Raw genomic sequence first — 19,052 nt, 5'->3', positions numbered from 1 at the left:
GCAAATTTTCCAAATGTCTAAAGGTTTTCAATAAAATGCTATTTTATAGATATTTTGTAAGGGAGCCATAACCTTTTGCTCCCTTCCAAAAGGAGAAGCAAGCGGAAAAATATTGGCAAACACAATAAGGCCATGCTGGAAAAGTCACTCACCCGATGAACAGCATCAGTCATAACTTAAGCCAGGAAAAAAAAAGAAATGTGAATGCACAGATTTTTGTTAACCAGATAGTTTCTTTGAGAACAGATGAGTGAACGTGCTGCAGTTCTTTGCATGGTCTTGGTAAAGGGCTCCCTGCAGTTCCAAAGCACATGTTGCCTCGATGATGCCTATGACAGTAGCCCGGGACCCCCAGGAGGATGGAGCAGAAGAGGGACCACCTGAGGCAAGTGTCACAGTGGGGATTATTCTACAGTCGAGCAGGCGAAACTCAGGAATGTTCAGGGCCCTCCAAGAGGAGGCCTGCCGCTAAAACCCGGGTTGGTCAGAGCCCCATGTCGAGCCCAGTTCCCCGGGAAAACTGCCAGAAGGAAGCGCCAGTGAACAAGGGCAGGAAAAGGGCCAAGTGACTGTGGTGGACAGAACTGGATCCTGGAGCAAAGTGGGAAGCTGCGGCCACAGGAGCCCGTGAGGCTGGGGAGACAACAGCGCCGTGCCCAGAGCCACATGCATCCTCTCCGCAGGCGAGTGGCGGGGTGGGGCCCACATGTCGGCCCACCGCCCACAGCGAGCGAAGAGCTCCGCTGACCAGCTCACTCTTCATTCAGGCGAACTCTCCCAATGACACCAGCATCACTCCTGAAAACTTGGCTCTCAGCAACACAGGCATTTTATCATATCCTCTCAGTTCGATCAATAGAGACGGTCAATTCAGGACTGCAGAGCTAACACAAAATGCAGGCTGAAGCCAAGCATCTCCTGTCAGTGAATGGGGCATTCAATTACCATGTTTCCAACCCCCTTTATGCTGCCCAGATGCAATCTGGGGAAGTCCTTAGGCCCAGCTGGGGAGGCAGAGGGAAGTCCCATAAATCTAAAGTAATACGTAATTAAAATGCCCAAGGTTTTTCCAGGGACAAACTTCTCAGCAGGATAAAGCGAACCACAGATCAAGTACAAGGTGACTGACCACTCTGGGAGAAACAGAAGCCCCCCCACCCTCAACCCCGTGCATTCACCCCTGTTGTCCACCTCCTCCCTTGCCCCCCAGGAATACCCTTCTTCCATGTCACTACCTGTCAAAGTCTTAAGCGCCTTTCAAGCCAAGAAAGTAACTGTAATGGAATGAATTGTGTCTCTAAAACCCATAACCCCCAGCACCGGAGGATGTGACCTTATTTGGAAAGAGGGTATTGTGGATGTAATTAGTTAAAATGAGGTCATCCTGGAGGAGGTGAGGCCACTAGTTTAATCTGATTGGTGTCCTTCCTTATAAAAGGGGAACATGGACACAGACATGCACACACGGAGAACACCGCATTGAGAGTGGAGCTCTGCTATCACCAGTTAAGGAATCACCAGAAGCTAGAGGTGGGGCCTGGAGCAGACCCTCCCCCGGCACTCCAGAGGGAGGTCGGCCGCCACCCTGAAACTGGCTTCCAGATACACCGCGTTTCTGCGTTATAAGCCACTCTTGTGGTTCATGGTGCCATGACGGCAGCCCAGGGAAGCTGGTACAGTGACTGACTTAGTCCACTCGGGCTCCTAGAACAAAAGACCAGTCAGTGACTTTAAAACAACAAATTTACTTCTCTCAGTTCCAGAGGCTGGAAGTTCAAGATCACGGTGCCAACAGGGTCGGGTTCTGATGAGAACCCTCTTCCGGTTGTCTGTCTTCTCACTGGGTCCTCATACAGCAGAAGGGGGCAAGGGAGCTCTCTGGGGTCTCCTTTATAAGAGTAAGGATCCCCTTCACTTTGCCAACAAAGATCCATCTGGTCAAAGCAGTGGTTTTTCTGGTAGTAATGTACAAATGTGAGAGCGGGACCTAAAGAAAGCTGAGTGCCGAAGAGTTGATGATTTTGAACTGGGGTGTTGAAGAAGACTCTTGAGAGTCCCTTGGACCGCAGGGAGATCAAACCAGTCAATCCTAAAGGAAATCAACCCCAATATTCATTGAAAGGACTGATGCTGAAGCTGAAGCTCCAATACTTTGGCCACCTGATGTGAAGAGCTGACTCACTGGAAAAGACCCTGATGCTGGGAAAGATTGAAGGCAAAAGGAGAAGGGGGTGGCAGAGGATGAGATGGTCAGATAGAATAACTGACTTGACAGACATGAATTTGAGCAAACTCCAGAAGATAGGGAAGGACAGGGAAGCCTGGCGTGCTGCAGTCCGTGGGGATCACAAAGAGTCAGAAACGACTGAGCAACTGAACAACAACAACAATCCTCTCCATGAAAGCTCCACCCTCATGACCAAATCATCTCCCAAAGTTCCCACCAAATACCATCACACTGGGGGTTAGGCTTCAGCATATGAATTTTAGGGAACACAGAAATTCAGTCCATAGCAATGGCTTAAGACTTATCATCACCAAGAGACTTTTCAGATTCCACTGACCAAGCTCCCCAAGGAAGGGGGTCTCCTGCCCCACCTGTGTTATAGGATCCCCATTTCAAATAACAGCCTCTGCCTCCACTGCAGCGTGGGGAGGAGGAACTTGCATGGAATGACTCAGAAGGAGCCACTGGGCCAAATCTCTCTCTTGTAAGTCTGAACCCGAGAGACGCAGAGGGTGAGCAGACCGGGAAGCAGGAGGCACATGTGGTCTGCAGCTAAGTCACAATATCCTCGATGCCACCGATGAGATGCCCCGTCCCCCAGGGTCTAGCCGGGGGCAGAGCAGCCAGGTGGAATCAGCCAGGCTTCTTGGCTCATGCCTTATCCACACAGGCCAACCAGCCTTGGCAGAAATGAAGGTGCAACCCTTCTCTCTGTCTACCTGGTCCTTCCTCCATGGCAGCTGGAACACAGGTAAAGAGAAGAGGGTCTTATCAGCCCCTGAGTCCCAACGGGAAAGCACAGCGGGGCTGGAAACTGTGAGTGACATGACTGGACTCGGGTTCTGGAAGCTGGGGGTGCAGGGGTGCATATGTGAACCCTCACGGAGACCCGTCCAGAGAAAACAAACTGCACCAGAGCAGTCATGGGGAGAGAGAGGACAGCCCCTCCCCAAACCACAGAGGATGGCAGGGAAGTCTACATCACTGACCAATGGGGGCTGGAGGCAAGGAAAGATGCCCACGTTCCGGGTGGACGGAATCAGTGCATTCACGAGAAGCCAGGACAAGGAGACAAGGAGGAGTTCACTGTAGATGGCGCGCATTCGGGCCACCAGCAGGCAGGGAGACCCAAGTCTGAAGACAGGCAGCACTGATCCTGCTACTGCCATGAAAGCTACCAAGCCCTGCAGAACAGGTAAGCCCGTTCTTCCACTTAAAACACCCTGATTATGGATTTGCCAGAACAGTTTGAAAATACTAGGCCACTGATTCTGACGAGGCTTTTTTGGGGCTGGGTTCTGATGCGTGCCTGAAGCACGTGTCCTGCAAGGCTGACTCAGCATCCCTAAGCATCTCCACGTGGCATCTCCACCACAAAGGCTGGAGAAGGTGAGCGGATTCACTCTGCCCCTCAGGAGTCTGAAGTGTCTCCCAAAGAGCTACTGGGATGGATGAATCAAGAAGGTCAGAGGGTTTCGCCTCTGCTCTCAGATAAATGTGCGGTCACCTCCTGTTCCCAGAGGAGGGGCTGATGAATGACGGCTCTGCCCAGAGAACATCTGCTCTGTCCTTTTAGGCAGCATTCCTCTCGGGGAGACACAGGAGGGGACGGTGATAGGGCCACCTTGAAGCCACCAGGTCAGCACCCCCAGCCCTGCCCTCCACATACAGCTCCTGCAGAGAGCCTCACGTCTCAAAGGGCTTCCAGCAGAGGAAGCAGCCAGATGGTGCCAGGGAAAGCCTCAGAGGGGCTGAGATACCAGGGAGATGGAATGGAGGAGGGGTTGCCTCGCTCATATCTACATTATTTAAGATAAAAAAAGAAAAGCAACTTACTATCTTCTTGGAAAATCCCAGACTTGGAGACGATGAAGTCTTCATTCAGTCATTTTTTTTTTCTACTTGCAATATTTTCTTCTCATTATCCTTAGATTCTGAGCTCTTTGAGAGCATGGTCTGTATCTGATTCAATTTCTGTCACCTCAGTGTTAGCCATAATACCAGGCACATCGTACTCTTCAGAGAGTACCTAATGAGTGAGTGGATCAGCAGATGTGTGGATGAGTCAGTAAATAGAGTAATAAATAAGTGGATGGGTGCATGGATGGGTAGGTGGGTGGGTGAATGGATGGATGAGTGGATAATGGATAGAAAGATGGATGAGTGGATAAGTGAGTGGTGAGTAGGTGGCTGGCTGGATGAACAGGATGGGTGGATGGATGAGCAGGTAGATAGATGGGTGAATGGATGGATGGACTGGTACACTGATGGGATAATGAACAAATGGCTGGCTGGATGGTTGGCTGGCTGGCTGGATGGATAGATGTGGATAGGGAGATGGCTGAGTGGGTAGATGAATGGATTCAACAAGTAGCTCTGAAGTACCCACACTGTGCCAGGCACAGTGCCAGGCACTGGAAGTATTGAGATGATTGGCACCTGCTCCCAACTTCAAAGGAACTCACAATCCAACAGGGCAAGATGTCATATTACTAAATCAATACCTGATAAGAGCTATAACAAAGGGAAGGAGCAATGGTCTCAGCATAGAGATTGGCTGTACAGATTGAGTCCCGAAAGATACACAAGTGTCTCTTGGTCACTATTCAGCACAGGATTCCCCCAAACTTCATGGGCATTCCTTTGGCCCAAGTGAAATCTCCAAAGAGTTAATTCCAGTTCTTTCCCTCTCCTGATCCCCCTGCAATCAATCAATACTCCTCCCTCTTTTCTTGACAAGCATTTCTGTGGGCCAACCCCCTCCCAGAAAAAGCAGTTAAACAGCACACACATCTGAAGACACAGCACCAACATCTGATAACAGAAACTATGGCCACGGTATGTTAGCAAAGAGGTGGACGCCCGCTGGATGGGTGCAGATTTGGAGTCGGTCTCCAGCTGTTGAATTACAGGCTCAACAACGCAGGAGATAACTTGGGAAGATAAGTTTCTCTAATTCTGTGGCTTCCCCAGTATGAAATAGGTAGCATGGTAATACCTACACAATAGGATTGATTAAAGGATTACAGGAGGACTGTGGTAAACAAGCCTAGCCCAATAGGCAGCACATACACATTAGACCCTCCGCGTCAACTGCTTATCATCTATGTCCTGGGCTTTAGAGACGCCATTCATTTCCCATTGTCTTTGGTTGTACAGATTCAACCCTACACCTCCGGCCCAGGTGCTCAGTCAAAAATATTCCTTCTTCCATCCATCCCCACCCTTTCTACACTGATCTGTGGATGTCTGCGTGCAGTTGTTTCAGTCGTGTCCAGTCATATGGACTGTAGCCCACCAGGTTCCTCTGTCCATGGGATTCTCCAGGCAAGAATACTGGAGTGGGTTACCATGCCCTCCTCCAGGGGATCTTCCCGACCGAGGGATCAAACCCATGTCTCTTAGGCCTCCTGCATTGCAGGTGGATTCTTTACTGCTGGGCCACCAGGGAAGCCCCCACACTGATCCAACTGATCCTTAAGAGAGTCATTCTCACTCCTTTTCTGTTGGTTTCCTGACTCGAGTCTATGAATGCCCAAGGACAGAACCCAGAACTCGTTCAGCTCTTCTGCTCCTGAGCCCAGTTCAGTACCTGGCACAGGCTAGTCCTCAGAAAATACTGGCTGAATGAAACCACAAATTGCGCTGCTGTAACCAGTCCTGCTACAGCCCATGTGAGCGCAGAGGGACACGCCAGGCCAAACACCCACTAACATGTCACACTCAGTACCAAGAAAAGCCAGGCCTGGAAAAATGTTTCATAAATACTGGTTTATTTCACAAAAACTAAGTAAGTGTGAAGTATTACAAAGAAGCCACTGTTCCTATTTTTTTAAAGCAAGACAGAGAACCCTGAATGAATTGGAATGCTTGGGAAATAGGATGCTCCTATTAATTTAGGTTTCTGGTAAATCTGAACAAAACTCCAATCCAGGGCTACAGAAGTTCAGAAAAGGAGAAAATTCTATCCAATAAGGAGATCAGGGAAGGCTTCCTGAAGGAAGTGGGCTTTGACAGGTGACTAAGAGATTTCCTAGGAGCTCAGGTCTCTGCTCAGAGTCCAATTTATGGTAGAGATCTTAAATGTTGCTTCTGGAAAAATTCATTTCAATAGCTGAGGTACTTCAAACTTCCTTCCCTGAGAAGCTGTTCAGTCACTAAGTTGTGTCCAACTCTTTGCAACCCCATGGACTGCAGCAAGCCAGGTTCCCCTGTCCTTCACTATCTCCTGGAGTTTGCTCAAATTCACATCCATTGAATTGGTGATGCCATCCAACCATCTCATCCTCTGTCATCTCCTTCTCCTTCTGCCTTCAATCTTTCCCAGAATCAGGGTATTTTCCAATGAGTCAGCTCTTCACAACTGGTGGCCAAAGTATTGGAACTTAGCTTCAGCATCAGTCCTTTTAATGACTATTCGGGACTGATTTCCTTTAGGATTGACTGATTGGATCTCCTTGCAGTCCAGGGGACTCTCAAGAGTCTTCTCTAACACATTTTGAAAGCATCAATTCTTCGGTGCTCAGCCTTCTGAGCACTGACTATACAGATCTTTGTCGGCAAAGTGATGTCTCTGTTTTCTAATACACAGTCTAGCTTTCCTTCCAAGAAGCAAGTGTCTTTTAATTTCATGGCTACAGTCACTGTCCGCAGTGATTTTGGAGCCAATGAAAATAAAAGCTGGAAGGTGTCCCTGAGAAGCCCATCCTTTCAATTTGGGACTGAAATCCCTCAAGGGTGACATAGAGGCCCTTACTCTTCCCACACTGGGACCAAGTTAAAGACCCACCATTCTGTCAGGGAAATGAGCTATGAGTCTCTTACCAACCCGCAGGATGGGTGAAAAGACATCCGTTCTTGGGAAATCAAAGAGACAAGATACACCTGAAACTAACAACACTGTAAATCAACTGTGTTTCAATATTTAAAAAAAACAAAAAAACTTAATCCCACATATAAAGTTGCAAATTGCAATCATGTAACTTAGCAAACTTTTAGGATCTAAATCAAACAAAACTGACATAAGTATATACATTTTTAAAGATTTGGTGAATCTGCAGAGCTTTCTGGAACTCCACCGTGTCCACTTACACGGTCTGGTTTGTGAACAACAAACAGGAAAGCAATCAGGTCCAGTTAAACCTATTATTTTTAAACTTCTCCTTTTAGCTCAAGAACAGAGATGCTCTGACTTCATCAAAAAGTCTGTTCCCAGGCACATGGGTGAGGAAAGAATCACAGTCCCTGGGTGCCTTTACCCAAGCAGCTCCAGCAACTGAAGGAGGGTCATTTTGACCCAATTATCTTTGGGTATAAATCTTACATCGTATTCACTCAAGTAAAACATAAAACTAGCTTAAACTGCGCAAAATGTCTCCGTGTTGTTGGGAAGACGCATTTCTTTCATTCTGTTCTCAAGAGGACCCTTCAGGTCCAGTATCAGGTCACTGATCACAGGGGGAAAGGAGCTCCATGTGGATACTCACGGCTGATGGGATGGACAATCCCAACCCAGGTTATCAACTCTCACCTCACTGTGCCTTCCATCACAACAAGGGGCTCTTCTACAATCCTCAGCCCTCGGCTCAAAACTAATTTCGTTCTAAAGCCTTGGGATACAAGCAAATCTCCCACACCCTGGCGTTGCCAAGAAAATCCTGGCAGACGGTGCACTGGGACGACCCAGAGGGAAGGGATGGGGAGGGAGGTGGAAGGGGGGTTTGGGACAGGGGGACACATGTACCCCGTGGCTGATTCATGTCAATGTATGGCAAAAACCACCACAATACTGTAAAGGAATTAGCCTCCAATTAAAATAAATAAACTAATTTTTTTTAAGTAAATAAAAGTTCTCAGAAACTCTCAAGATAGTAAGACTTAAGCCTGTAAACACTTCTTTTAAAAGGTATCTTGAGGGAAAAAATATTTTAGGCTATTTGTTCTTTGCATGCATTTTTCTTAATAGCTTGTACTCATTTCTAAACATGTAGAAAATATAGAAAAATATAGCATAAACACCAAATATAAATCACCTATTATCCTGCCAGAAATAATTATTATTATTTTAATATATTTCTACTGTCTTTATTACTTGCAAATGTGCATGTATGTGTTTGCATTAACATGTATGTGTGTATATGTGATTTCTTTGCAAACTCAGTACCATATTTATTACACATTGCATTTTTAATCTGGAGTTTTCCAATAGCTATCATATAAGATCATCTTTTGTGCAATTAAAGGTGTCCATAAATTAAAAAAAAGAAAAAAGAAAATCGTGGTAGAGTCCCATCTGTTTAATGCAGGACAAATACCCAGGGTTTAGCACACAGTAAGCACTCAATAAAAAGTTACTGAGTGAATTAATTTTACTTATAGGAAGAGCTGCTTCTTCAATTTTTAAAAAAAATTTCCACTTAATGGGACTTACCTGGCAGTCCAATGGTTAAGATTCCGTGCTTCCACTGAAGGGGATTTGGGTTCAATCCCTGGTCAGGAAGCTAAGATCCCACAAGCTGCACTTAAAAAGCAATTTTCCACTTCAGCCCCATAAGAATGATCATTTCTGTCTTCCAATTCTACTTAATTGAAGGATGGCTCTAGGAAACAAGTTCTTCCACAGGAGTCCACGGGGAGGAAAGGGGAGAGAGTATGACTGAAAGGCCAGACTGTTATTTGTCATCGTGGTTACCAAGCAAGGCGTGGCCAGCCACTCAAAGGAGAAAAAAAAAAGTAGGGAGAACAAACATAAAGAACAGAACAGTTTAATTCTGATCCATAGGAATGTAGCATTTGTGTGCCTCCCAAAACTGTAAAAAATGAAAATAAAAGAATTTAAAGACAGAGTTGCTAGTGGTACCGGAAGCAACGGAATGGTGAGTATGCTGAAAGCACTAAATCTTTCACTTGAAAAAGGTCCACTTTATGCTACATAAATTTCCCTTCAGTTTAGGGGGAGAAAAAGCTTCTGTCTGGCACTGTTTTCAGGTGTAACTCCAGTGTCTGTGCCATGGAAATTCCGCCAGCTGCACGCTAAAGATCCCCAGTGAGGGAGAGCAAGTGATGAGATCGAAGCAAGACTGCTTTTCTAGGAACACAGATGCCAAAGCGAGGGGCGGGGAGAAAAGTCTCCTGGATGTCTGCGGAGGTCTTCATTAGGTGTATTATCTCTCTGAACCCCCACAACAACCATAAGAGACAGGACTTTTGTGATTATCCCAGCTTAGAGCTAAGGATGCTGACCCAGGAGACTCAGTGCATCTGTGAGGCGTGTGTTTTAGGCAGAAGGGGGCTGTTTAATTAGGAATGGGTTCTGTTCCCAAGCAGGGCTTCCTTGGTGGCTCAGGTGGTAAAGAACCCACCTGCAACGTAGGAGACCTGGGTTCGAATCCCGGGTTGGGAAGATGCCAAACCTATCAAATCACCAGTCTACTGATTACACAGAAACAAAGGTACAAACAAAACATCAGCCCAGTGATGCAACCAGAAAAATCCAAAAAAGTAGCGAAATGCAGGAGGCCAAAGACCTCTTGGTGGTTTCAATAAAGAAATGGCAGAGAGAGAAAAACTGTTATCAATCAGAAGACATGGGCCTCATCTGGATCCTCATTCCAACAAACAAATCAACTGCAAAACATGTCAATGAAACTTTAGGGGAAACGGAACACTAACTGGACATTTGGGATAAAATGGAATTACTGTTCATTTTTTTTTTTTTAAATTTCGGTAAGACAATGGTTTCTTGAAAAGAGAATGCCTTTCGAGATAAACACAAAAATGTTTTTGCATGAAACAGTTCATCTGGAATTTGTTTTGAAATAATCCATCAGGGAAAAGAAAACTACTGGGGGAATAGACAAAACAAAATTATCCACGTGTTGCTAATTTTTTAAGATGGGAGGTACATAGAGTGATCCCTTGGTGTTCACAGGGGTTTAGTTCCAGGACTCCCAGCAGATACCAAAATCCACAGACACTCAAGTCCCTTTTAGAAAATGGCATAGTATTTACACATAACCTACACACATCCTCCTGAGTATTTTCAATCACCTCTAGAGAATTTATAATCCTGATACAATGTAAATAGTTACCACAGCAGCAAACTCAAGCTTTGCATTTAGGAACTTTCTGGAATTTTTTTTCCCAAATATTTTCAATCCACAGCTGGTTGTATCCTAGGATCTGGAACCCATGGATACAAAGGTCAGGCTGTATGTGTTCACGATCAGTCATGCCTGACTCTTTGCAGCCCCATGGACTATAGCCCACCAGGCTCCCCTGTCCATGGAATTTTCCAGGCAAGAATACTGGAGTGGGTTACCATTTCTTACTCAAGGGCATCTTTCTGACCCAGGGATCAAACCTGCGTCTCCTGCAGTGGCAGGCGGATTCTTTACCACGGAGTAACCTGACTATATGTACCAATCTTGTTTCTTTTGTGTATGCTTAAATTTTTCTATAATAAAAGACTGAAAAGGCAAAAAAGCTGATTTGGCTCTGGAACTTTTGGACTGGTAATTCTGGCAAATCAAAGATAAAGAGAAAAAGTTTGGATTCACCTTTCAGGCAGAGTCTCTGGGTGCAGAAGACAACTTTAAAGGGCATTTTGGGTGGGCAATGTTTGGGCAAAGGTTAGTGGAGGGTCTAACCCCACACACGATGATGTGAAATGGTGTAGGTCTTGAAGAAAAATGGTCTTCCATGCGTTGAAACCAAATCTCTATAGTTTATGTTGGCTTTGAAAAGATGTTTTGTTTTCTTCCATTCTAAATAGGGGTTTAATCTACACTGTCCTGGAAAATGACTGTTTGTTCCCAGAAGGATTCTGTGTTCTCAGTCAGGCACGTAAAAGTGGGAGGGGCCATGCAAAAATGTCAGGAAGAAAAACAAGCCTTCCCCAGGCAAGGTGAAGGACAGAAGGGAGATGATGCCCAGAAAGCTCATTCTGTGGAAGCGTCTGTGGGGGTCCTGGTGTTTGTTTGAAAATAAAGACTCTGGGAAACATTCCCTTGCAGGGAGTGGGGAGGAGGGGCAGGGGAGGCAAGCCATCCCTGGCTATAAAGGGTGGGGCTGTCCATCCCAAAGGAAACAGGAATTGCAACTTCCAAGAATCTCTGGAAAAGCAGACACTAGGGTGGAAAGTTGACTTGGAGAGCAGGCCTGGGACACGGGGCTGGGGATAGCCTGGAGGAGACTGCCCCTGTTCCTTCTCTCTCTCCCCCTCCACCCACCCGCACCCCCACACCCCTCCTTTACTGGCAAAGAGGACAAGCCTCCACAGCGGGAGAAATGGCCTAGAAACTCTAAGAAGCCTCTGGAAACATGTCTCAGACATGGTTTTGTGTTTTCCAGGCTACAGTGCCCTCCTGAGAAAATGTCTTCAGTTCATTGTTGGAAAGCAATACAGTCCTTGTTCAGATGAGTTAATGAAAAGAATTAAAGGGCCAGAATCCCCACTTAGAATAATTTTAGAAAGGAGATAATAAAAGACTCTCCCACCCACTCCAAGGCCAGTGTGATGACAGCACCAAGTCGAGCTCCGTGGTCTTAGGACTCCAGCCTCGAGTGGGGACAGCGAAAGGACAGGCTTGGTTGGACGTGTGGCTCATCCTGGCCCTCAAAGGGCAGAAGGGACTTTGAGAAGCACTGGGCCAGTGCCTGGATGGAGTCTGGGAGCTTCATGCCTGGGGACTCCTGGAGCAGAAATAATGATATCCATTTCACAGATCTGCAAGTTCTAGGCAACTTCTTTAGTATAGTAAAACATGGTTGGTATGCTCACTGTCATAATTTCTTGTTATTAAATATAAGGCACCTGATCTAGTGCCTAGAACAGAGTAGACAACCACTTTTGCTACCATTACTATGGTTTTGTTGTTACTATGGACTCAGCATGAGGAAATGTCAATGTCTGCTATATCACCACTCAGCAAAGCTGGGATATATATTTTAATTTCTTGATTAAATGAGTTATTAATTATTGTGCAATTTTGTATCAAAATCAGTATATCTGATTCATGCAAGACATATAAAGTGACATAAATACTTTGCATTTACACAATGGCTGGGGGGATAAATTGGGAATTTGGGATTAACAGATACACACTACGTATAGTCGCAAAGAGTTGGACACGACTGAGCGACTAAACTGAACTAAACTGAACTGATCATATTCCATATTTGCACGTTCACTCCCCTCTCCTATGAACCAAGTCGTGAGCCCCAGGCCACATTCTTTCCTCCCCAGCACAGGTCACAACATTTAAGCATAAGAAACTTTTCATAAATGAACGAATGAGAGAGAGGGAGGACCATGCGATTATTTCTGTCTACTTAGGGGAAGCCCTGGTGTTGGAGAAGACTCTTGAGAATCCCCTGGACTACAAGGAGATCCAACCAGTCCATCCTAAAGGAGATCAGTCCTGAGTGTTCATTGGAAGGACTGATGATGAAGCCAAAACCCCAATACTTTGGCCACCTGATGCAAAGAGCTGACTCATTTGAAAAGACCCTGATGCTGGGAAAGCTTGAAGGTGGGAGGAGAAGGGGTCAACAGAGGATGAGATGGTTGGATGGCATCACCGACACAATGGACATGAGTTTGAGTAAACTCCGGAAGTTGGTGATGGACAGGGAGGCCTGGCGTGCTGCAGTCCATGGGGTCTCAAAGAGTCGGACACGACTGAATGACTGAACTGAACTGAACTGAACTGAGGGGAAGGTCACCACCAGTTCCGATCTAATTGCAAAGGCATCTATCTGGTCTAATGGATAAATAGTAAATACACCATCCAACGCCCTCATGGCCTCCATCTGCCACAGTAGGTTTCTCATAACCTAATTAACAAAATACCACGGATCTGGGGAAGATGTGCAGAATGGCCTACCATCGATCATGGGAAGAGAAGCGTAGATTCACAGGCTGGAGGAGCTGTCATCACTGGCCTTACTGATGAGAAAGTGTGTCTGGTGTCCCTTAGGCCCTTAATACAGGCTCAGTCCCCAGAGAAACTGTCTGCATGCAGCCTAGCGGGTTCCCTCCCTGGCTCTTCGGCGTGTTAACCGCCCGCTTATACAGCCAGCTCGCTCCCACCCTACCCTCTTAGACCTGGGCAGTAGTTTCCTATTGCTCCGTGGTTAAGTTTTCTCATCTTTAATAAACCCCCAAAAGTCGGCTGTGCAGTCTCCCACCTGCCCAGTAGGCTGCACACCAGACATCCACTCCCCCTGATATCGCAGCACGCGCCGCATGGCTAAACCCTTCCCTCACACTGCTTCCTGGGTCAGAACAAACCTTCCCCACACCATTCCTCCCCCAAAACCCCCTTGCCAGCCCTGCAGTGACCACCAAGTCATCTTCAGATCAAGTTCCAGTCTAGGTCAGGCTTCTTTGGTCTCCGCTCTCTGGAGCTCTCTTCCTAACTGAGTGCCTCCTTCCCCATTCATTCAGGGATTGTGTGATAAAGTCTGTCTCCCCCACTTGGCTGAATAGACTTATGCACAGGAGCCGGGCTTGGGGGTGGGGGTTGGCTTCACCAGTCTTTCCCTGGTGCCTGACACACGACAGGTGCTCAATAAATAAATGCCGTAGCAATAAGCAAACACAGCAGTTTCAATGCCAGTCTGTCACTGCACTGCAGAACTGCAAATGCTCTGTCTCTCTGCCCCCTGCACCCCCCTGAAAGCTTGCCAACACTAAACACTATCATTTCCCCCAATATAACAGTTATGGTAAAGAATCCACCAGCAATGTAGAAGACCTGGGTTCAATCCCTGGGTCAGGAAGATCCCTGAAGGAAATGGCGACCCAGTCCAGTGTTCTTGCATGTGGAAATCCCAGGGACAGAGAAGCCTGGTGGGCTACAATCCCTGGGGTCGAAAAAACTCAAGACACAACTTAGCAACTAAAACAACGACCAAGCAGCATACTTTACTACGGCTTTCCTTTCAATGTCTGTTTACAAATAAGTTGAATCACTTTCATCATGTGTTATAATGAATTGATCTGTTATTATCGGATTTCCTCAAGGACAAAATCAATATTCTGGTCCTGTGTCTATTATTGATCGTGATTTTGATGTACGTGTGCCTTTCTCTAAACTCATCATATGTAATACAGAGACTTGAAAATGTTCTTGTGCTATCACTGCAAAAAGACTATTATATCAAAATTAAAAGTTCAAAGGAAATACTGTCATTCTGCGGAAATAGATCAACATCTAAACGTAATTTTAAGATGAGAAGTGGCAGCTGCTGCTACACGAAACTTTTCTGGCTGATGGGACTTATTTTTTTCCTACCACATCAGGAATTACTGGGGTTTGGAAGCAGTCCCTTTTTTATTCTTTTTTCCCCACAGAAGTTCCTCAGAGAATTTCTGAGGAAACCAATAAAAGAGTAAATGATATCTTCCAGTCAATCCTAAAGGAAATCAGTCCTGAATATCCACTGGAAAGACTGATGCTGAAGCCAAAACTCCCCAATACTTTGGCCCCCTGATGCGAAGAGCTGACTCATTGGGAAAGACCCTGATGCTGGGAAAGATTGAAGGTGGGAGGTGAAGGGGACGACAGAGGATGAGATGGTTGGATGGCATCACTGATCCAAAGGATGTGAGTTTGAGCAAACTCCGGGAGATAGTGGAGGACAGGGAAGCCTGGCGTGCTGCAGTCCATGCGATTGCAAAGAGTCAGACACAGCTTAGCGACCTAACAACAGCAACGTTAAAACTACCAGAGTGTCTAAGCTGGGGAGGTCATCTCTGACCTAAGGCATGCATGAAACCTCTATGGAAGCTGGGGGCTGAGATGAGATGCCCACAACCACGTGGTCTCTTCATCCTCTGGAGCTCTCTCGTGTCAGTCAACACTGCTGCCCCTTCTTTCCCAGCTCTATCTGTGAAGCCTGCACCCCACCCTGGAAGCTGGACAACCCAGTGGCACCAACATAGCCTTGAGGCTGCATAGACTTCAGCTTAAATCCCAGTAGACCCTTTCCAGCAGCATGACTCTGTCCGTGAAGATTTCTCAGCCTCTGTTCCTGAACTGTGAAATGGAGGCAATAAAATTTAACCTCTGTGGGCTCATAAAAATCATCCAATTTTACATCCTTCAACCCCCTATGAGCCTTCATTACACAAAGTGCTACAGATGAAACGATGCATCATGCAGATTGAGGCCCAGATGAAGAACCTGATAAAATGTTTGTGGCCAGTAAATATTTTCACCCTATTTGGCATCATTGCCTTTATTCAGATAAACTAATAAAGGAACATACAGATGAACTGAGCAAGGTGCCAAGTTGCCCTGGTTGTATAAACTTGAGAGGAAAATCAGTCTCTAATTTAAAAAAAAAAAATCAGTTCTGCCCAAACATAAATAAAAAGGGAACCCTAACAGTTTGATTCCTGAAAACAAGAAAAAGCACACCTGACAGAAAGCAGGTACTTCACAGGTATTTGTGGCTGGACACAACTCAAAATGATCTTTCCCTTTAGTAAAAGTACAGTATAATATAGGAATCTAAAAGCACCTTCCCTTAGGAATGAACTGGGTTACAGCCACTTAGGAAACCTGCCTATAATACTTCACATCCCATTCTGGAAAGAATCCCATTGTGGAAATAAGACTTCCCCCTCTCAGCCACATACTCTTGCCTCTCATATCTCAACTACGATGGCAATTTACTCAAAAGAGCTTAGGACCGAAGTGAATAAACTGCAGAGTCTCAGGGCACACCACTCAATTAATGGGGCTGAACGAGTTCATTGGCCAGGAGGCTGCAGGGCTCCACTGGGATCCCGCGGGTGCCCGAGTGATAGAGCCTGGGTTCCTGCCTTCAAAAGCTGGTCAGTCTACGCAGGGAAGGCGCAGGCAAATAGGCATGACAAGCAGGGTGGTCAGGACAAAGACAGAGCCTGGCACAGCGCGTGGCTCAAGATGGGACTGCAAACTTGAGCCCTGCATCCCGGCCAAGTCACATCACGGATGATAACGTGGAGTAAACCGGTATCTCATGATCTGTTAACATTTCTTACAACTCAGGCTGACACTGAAATCAAACTAGCTTGCCAGGACTCTCTACCCTTTCTCTCAGTGATTCTCAGCCAAAAGTTGGCCTAGAAAAATAGGTTGGCGACCGACCGACTGGCCCCCTCATCACCCTTCCCCCACAGAGGTGCCCACGTGCTGAGAAGTCTGACCAGGATCCATTCCCTGCTGTAAAGATGTCAAGTACCCATTATTTGCTCAGTAAAACTGAGTCAGTCTCAGTGGTTCCCTTATTTCAAGCTACTAGAACCATTTTAACCAACATAGTAACAATCTATTACCTCAATCATACTTTTAGGAAGTTCCCATGAGTGAAAGCAGGTAATTTTATACACGATGTTTTAGTCTCTACAATAAGCACTGTTTGCTAAGCAGAAAAGGGAACAATACCAATTTGATTTTTTTTTTTTAAGCAACAGTTCTGAAGTGTAAAGAAATTATGTTAAAGTGATATGTGACCAAATACTCTGCAGATACAAATTTTTGCCGTTGAATGTTTACAGCAATGACATGGTTGCCAAACCCTAACCACATTTACAGGGAAATTGTACTCACAGGATGATAGCATCTTTTATTAAATTCCTGTTGTATATAAACATGAAAAAGACAAGAGGAACTTTCCAAAACATGAACAATGTCTGTGTCTAGGTAGAGAAACTATCGTTTTTAGGGTTTGTATTTTTCTGTTTAATAAGTTTCCAGCAATTAACGCCAATAACGCTTGAAATGTGAATAAAATGTATAATCTTTCAATCGGGTGAGTAAATAAATAAATTTTTCTCAGGACAAAACAGAGTGGGGGGTGGTGCATACATGGCTAATGCAAATACTATTGATCTGCTCTTGCCTGGAATTAATGGTGGGATTGAAGCCATGGGCTCTGCCCTGCAGGACTCCCTGTGGGAAGGCCCCTTCCAGAGTCAGGGCAGATGACAGGGCCAGATAACAGTGTTTAGCCACGTCTTTGATGTCCTCAGCCAGGATCCTGGACAGCTGAGCAGGGGAAACAAAAGAATGCTCTGGCAGCACTGGCCCCACCGGCCTCGGGGTCTCCCACCCTTCGGAGTGGCTATGTTTCCCAGGGCTGACCTCTGCTCCCCCACACATGGGCCTCATCAGCAGTGTGACCTGCAGTGTCAGAACCTCTCTCCACATTCAACCCAAGAGAAGACACTTTCTTTTTTTCTTTCCTTTTTTTTTTTTTCTCCCCAAACCAGCTTTGTGTCTTGACGGTCCAGCTGGTGAAAGAAACAAGCTAAAAACAAACAAGCAAACATAAAAAACAAAAAACTTTCTTCCAAAATTAAGAATTTGGGGTTTACATACCTCAGGGTTCGGAGATCACAGATACATTTTGTTGAACTGTGCTTTCTACTCTTTCTCCAATGAAGATGTGTGTACTATGAAAACATTTAAAAATAATCACAGTTTTTTTCAATGTAAGCCCACACAAGATTGCTCTGGAATTCTGCATGTTCTGGACACGAGTTTTGAAACAGCTGCTGGAGGTCACACATCACGGGGATTGGGTGGGGGAGACCTCACAGGAGCGGACAGCTGAGATCACCGGAGCTCAGGCAGGGCTGCGACTGACGGAAGAGACGAAGTGGGAACCTAACCCGGTCATGCCCAAGCCTTCCAGAAGGTCAACTCCACCCGCAGGTCAGCCTGCCCCAGCCTGACCCAGAACACCCAGTGTCACCACCCCTGCCTGGAAGAGGAAGCTGCCCAGCTGCACGCCAGCAAAAAAAACTTCAGAGGAACTCAGTCTCCCACCCAGAGTTCCCCAGCCTCTTATTCCCCCCAACTGCCATCAAGTCCTGACTCTCAGGGTCCCTAAGCTGCACCCTCCTTATGGATCTCCTGACTGTAATTAGCGACAGGAGCATCTCAAATTTATTGTACAAACCGTAGGCACTTACGTGGCCCAATATATTTGCCTTGATAATAAAAAGCACCAATTCTGAAAAGAAATTAATGCAAAAGCAATTCAATGGAAGACAGCCTTTTCAATGAGTGGCACTGGAATAATTAGATATCAGAGGCAAAGAAGTGAATCTTAACCTAACTTCTATACCAAAATCAGCTCAGATTGGATCACAGACCTACACATAAAACAAACAGGGAAAAAAACTTATAAAACTTTTAAAAAACTTATAGGGAAAAACTTACAGGGAAAAAAAAGCAAGAAAACAGTTTAAAATCTTCATGAACCAGGTCTAGGCAAAAAGTTTTTATATTTGATACTAAAAGCACAATCCTTAAAATGATAAGTTGATATACTGGACTTCATCAAAATTTAAAAGTTTTTGTTCTGCAAAAGATCCTGTTGAGAAAATTAAAAGATAAGCTATAGAATAGAAGAAAGTATTTGCAAACCACATATCCAACAAAAGACTAGCACCTGTCACATTTTTTAACTCCCTAACTGAATAGTTTTAAAAATCCAGTTAGAAAAAAAATAAAAAATAAAAAAATAAATAAAAATCCAGTTAGGAAATGGGCAAAAGACATAAAGAGACATTTTGCCAAAGAGGATAAATAGAAAGCATGTAAGTCATGAAAACATGTTCAGCATCATTAGCCAATAGGTAAATACAAATTAAATCCATAATAAGACATCACTACACAACCAGCAGATGTCTAAAATAAAAGTGACAATGCCAAGTGTTGCCAAGGGTACAGAGAAACTAGATATTTACACACTGCTGGTGGGAAATTGTATATCTATTCTAGAAAACTGTTTTGCAGTTTCTTATAAAATTAAACCTGTAACT

General features: G+C 45.4%; 1 protein-coding gene across 1 annotated transcript in view; it reads right to left on the bottom strand.

Annotated features, from left to right (window-relative positions):
* Positions 1-19,052, bottom strand: part of GREB1 (growth regulating estrogen receptor binding 1) — a 124,816-nt gene that overhangs the window by 97,111 nt on the left and 8,653 nt on the right.

This window comes from Cervus elaphus, chromosome 11 (assembly GCF_910594005.1).
Source record: "Cervus elaphus chromosome 11, mCerEla1.1, whole genome shotgun sequence".
NCBI classification, from domain to species: Eukaryota; Metazoa; Chordata; class Mammalia; order Artiodactyla; family Cervidae; genus Cervus; species Cervus elaphus.
The sequence above is the reverse complement of the archived record's forward strand: the minus strand, read 5'-3'. Positions and strand labels throughout refer to the sequence as shown.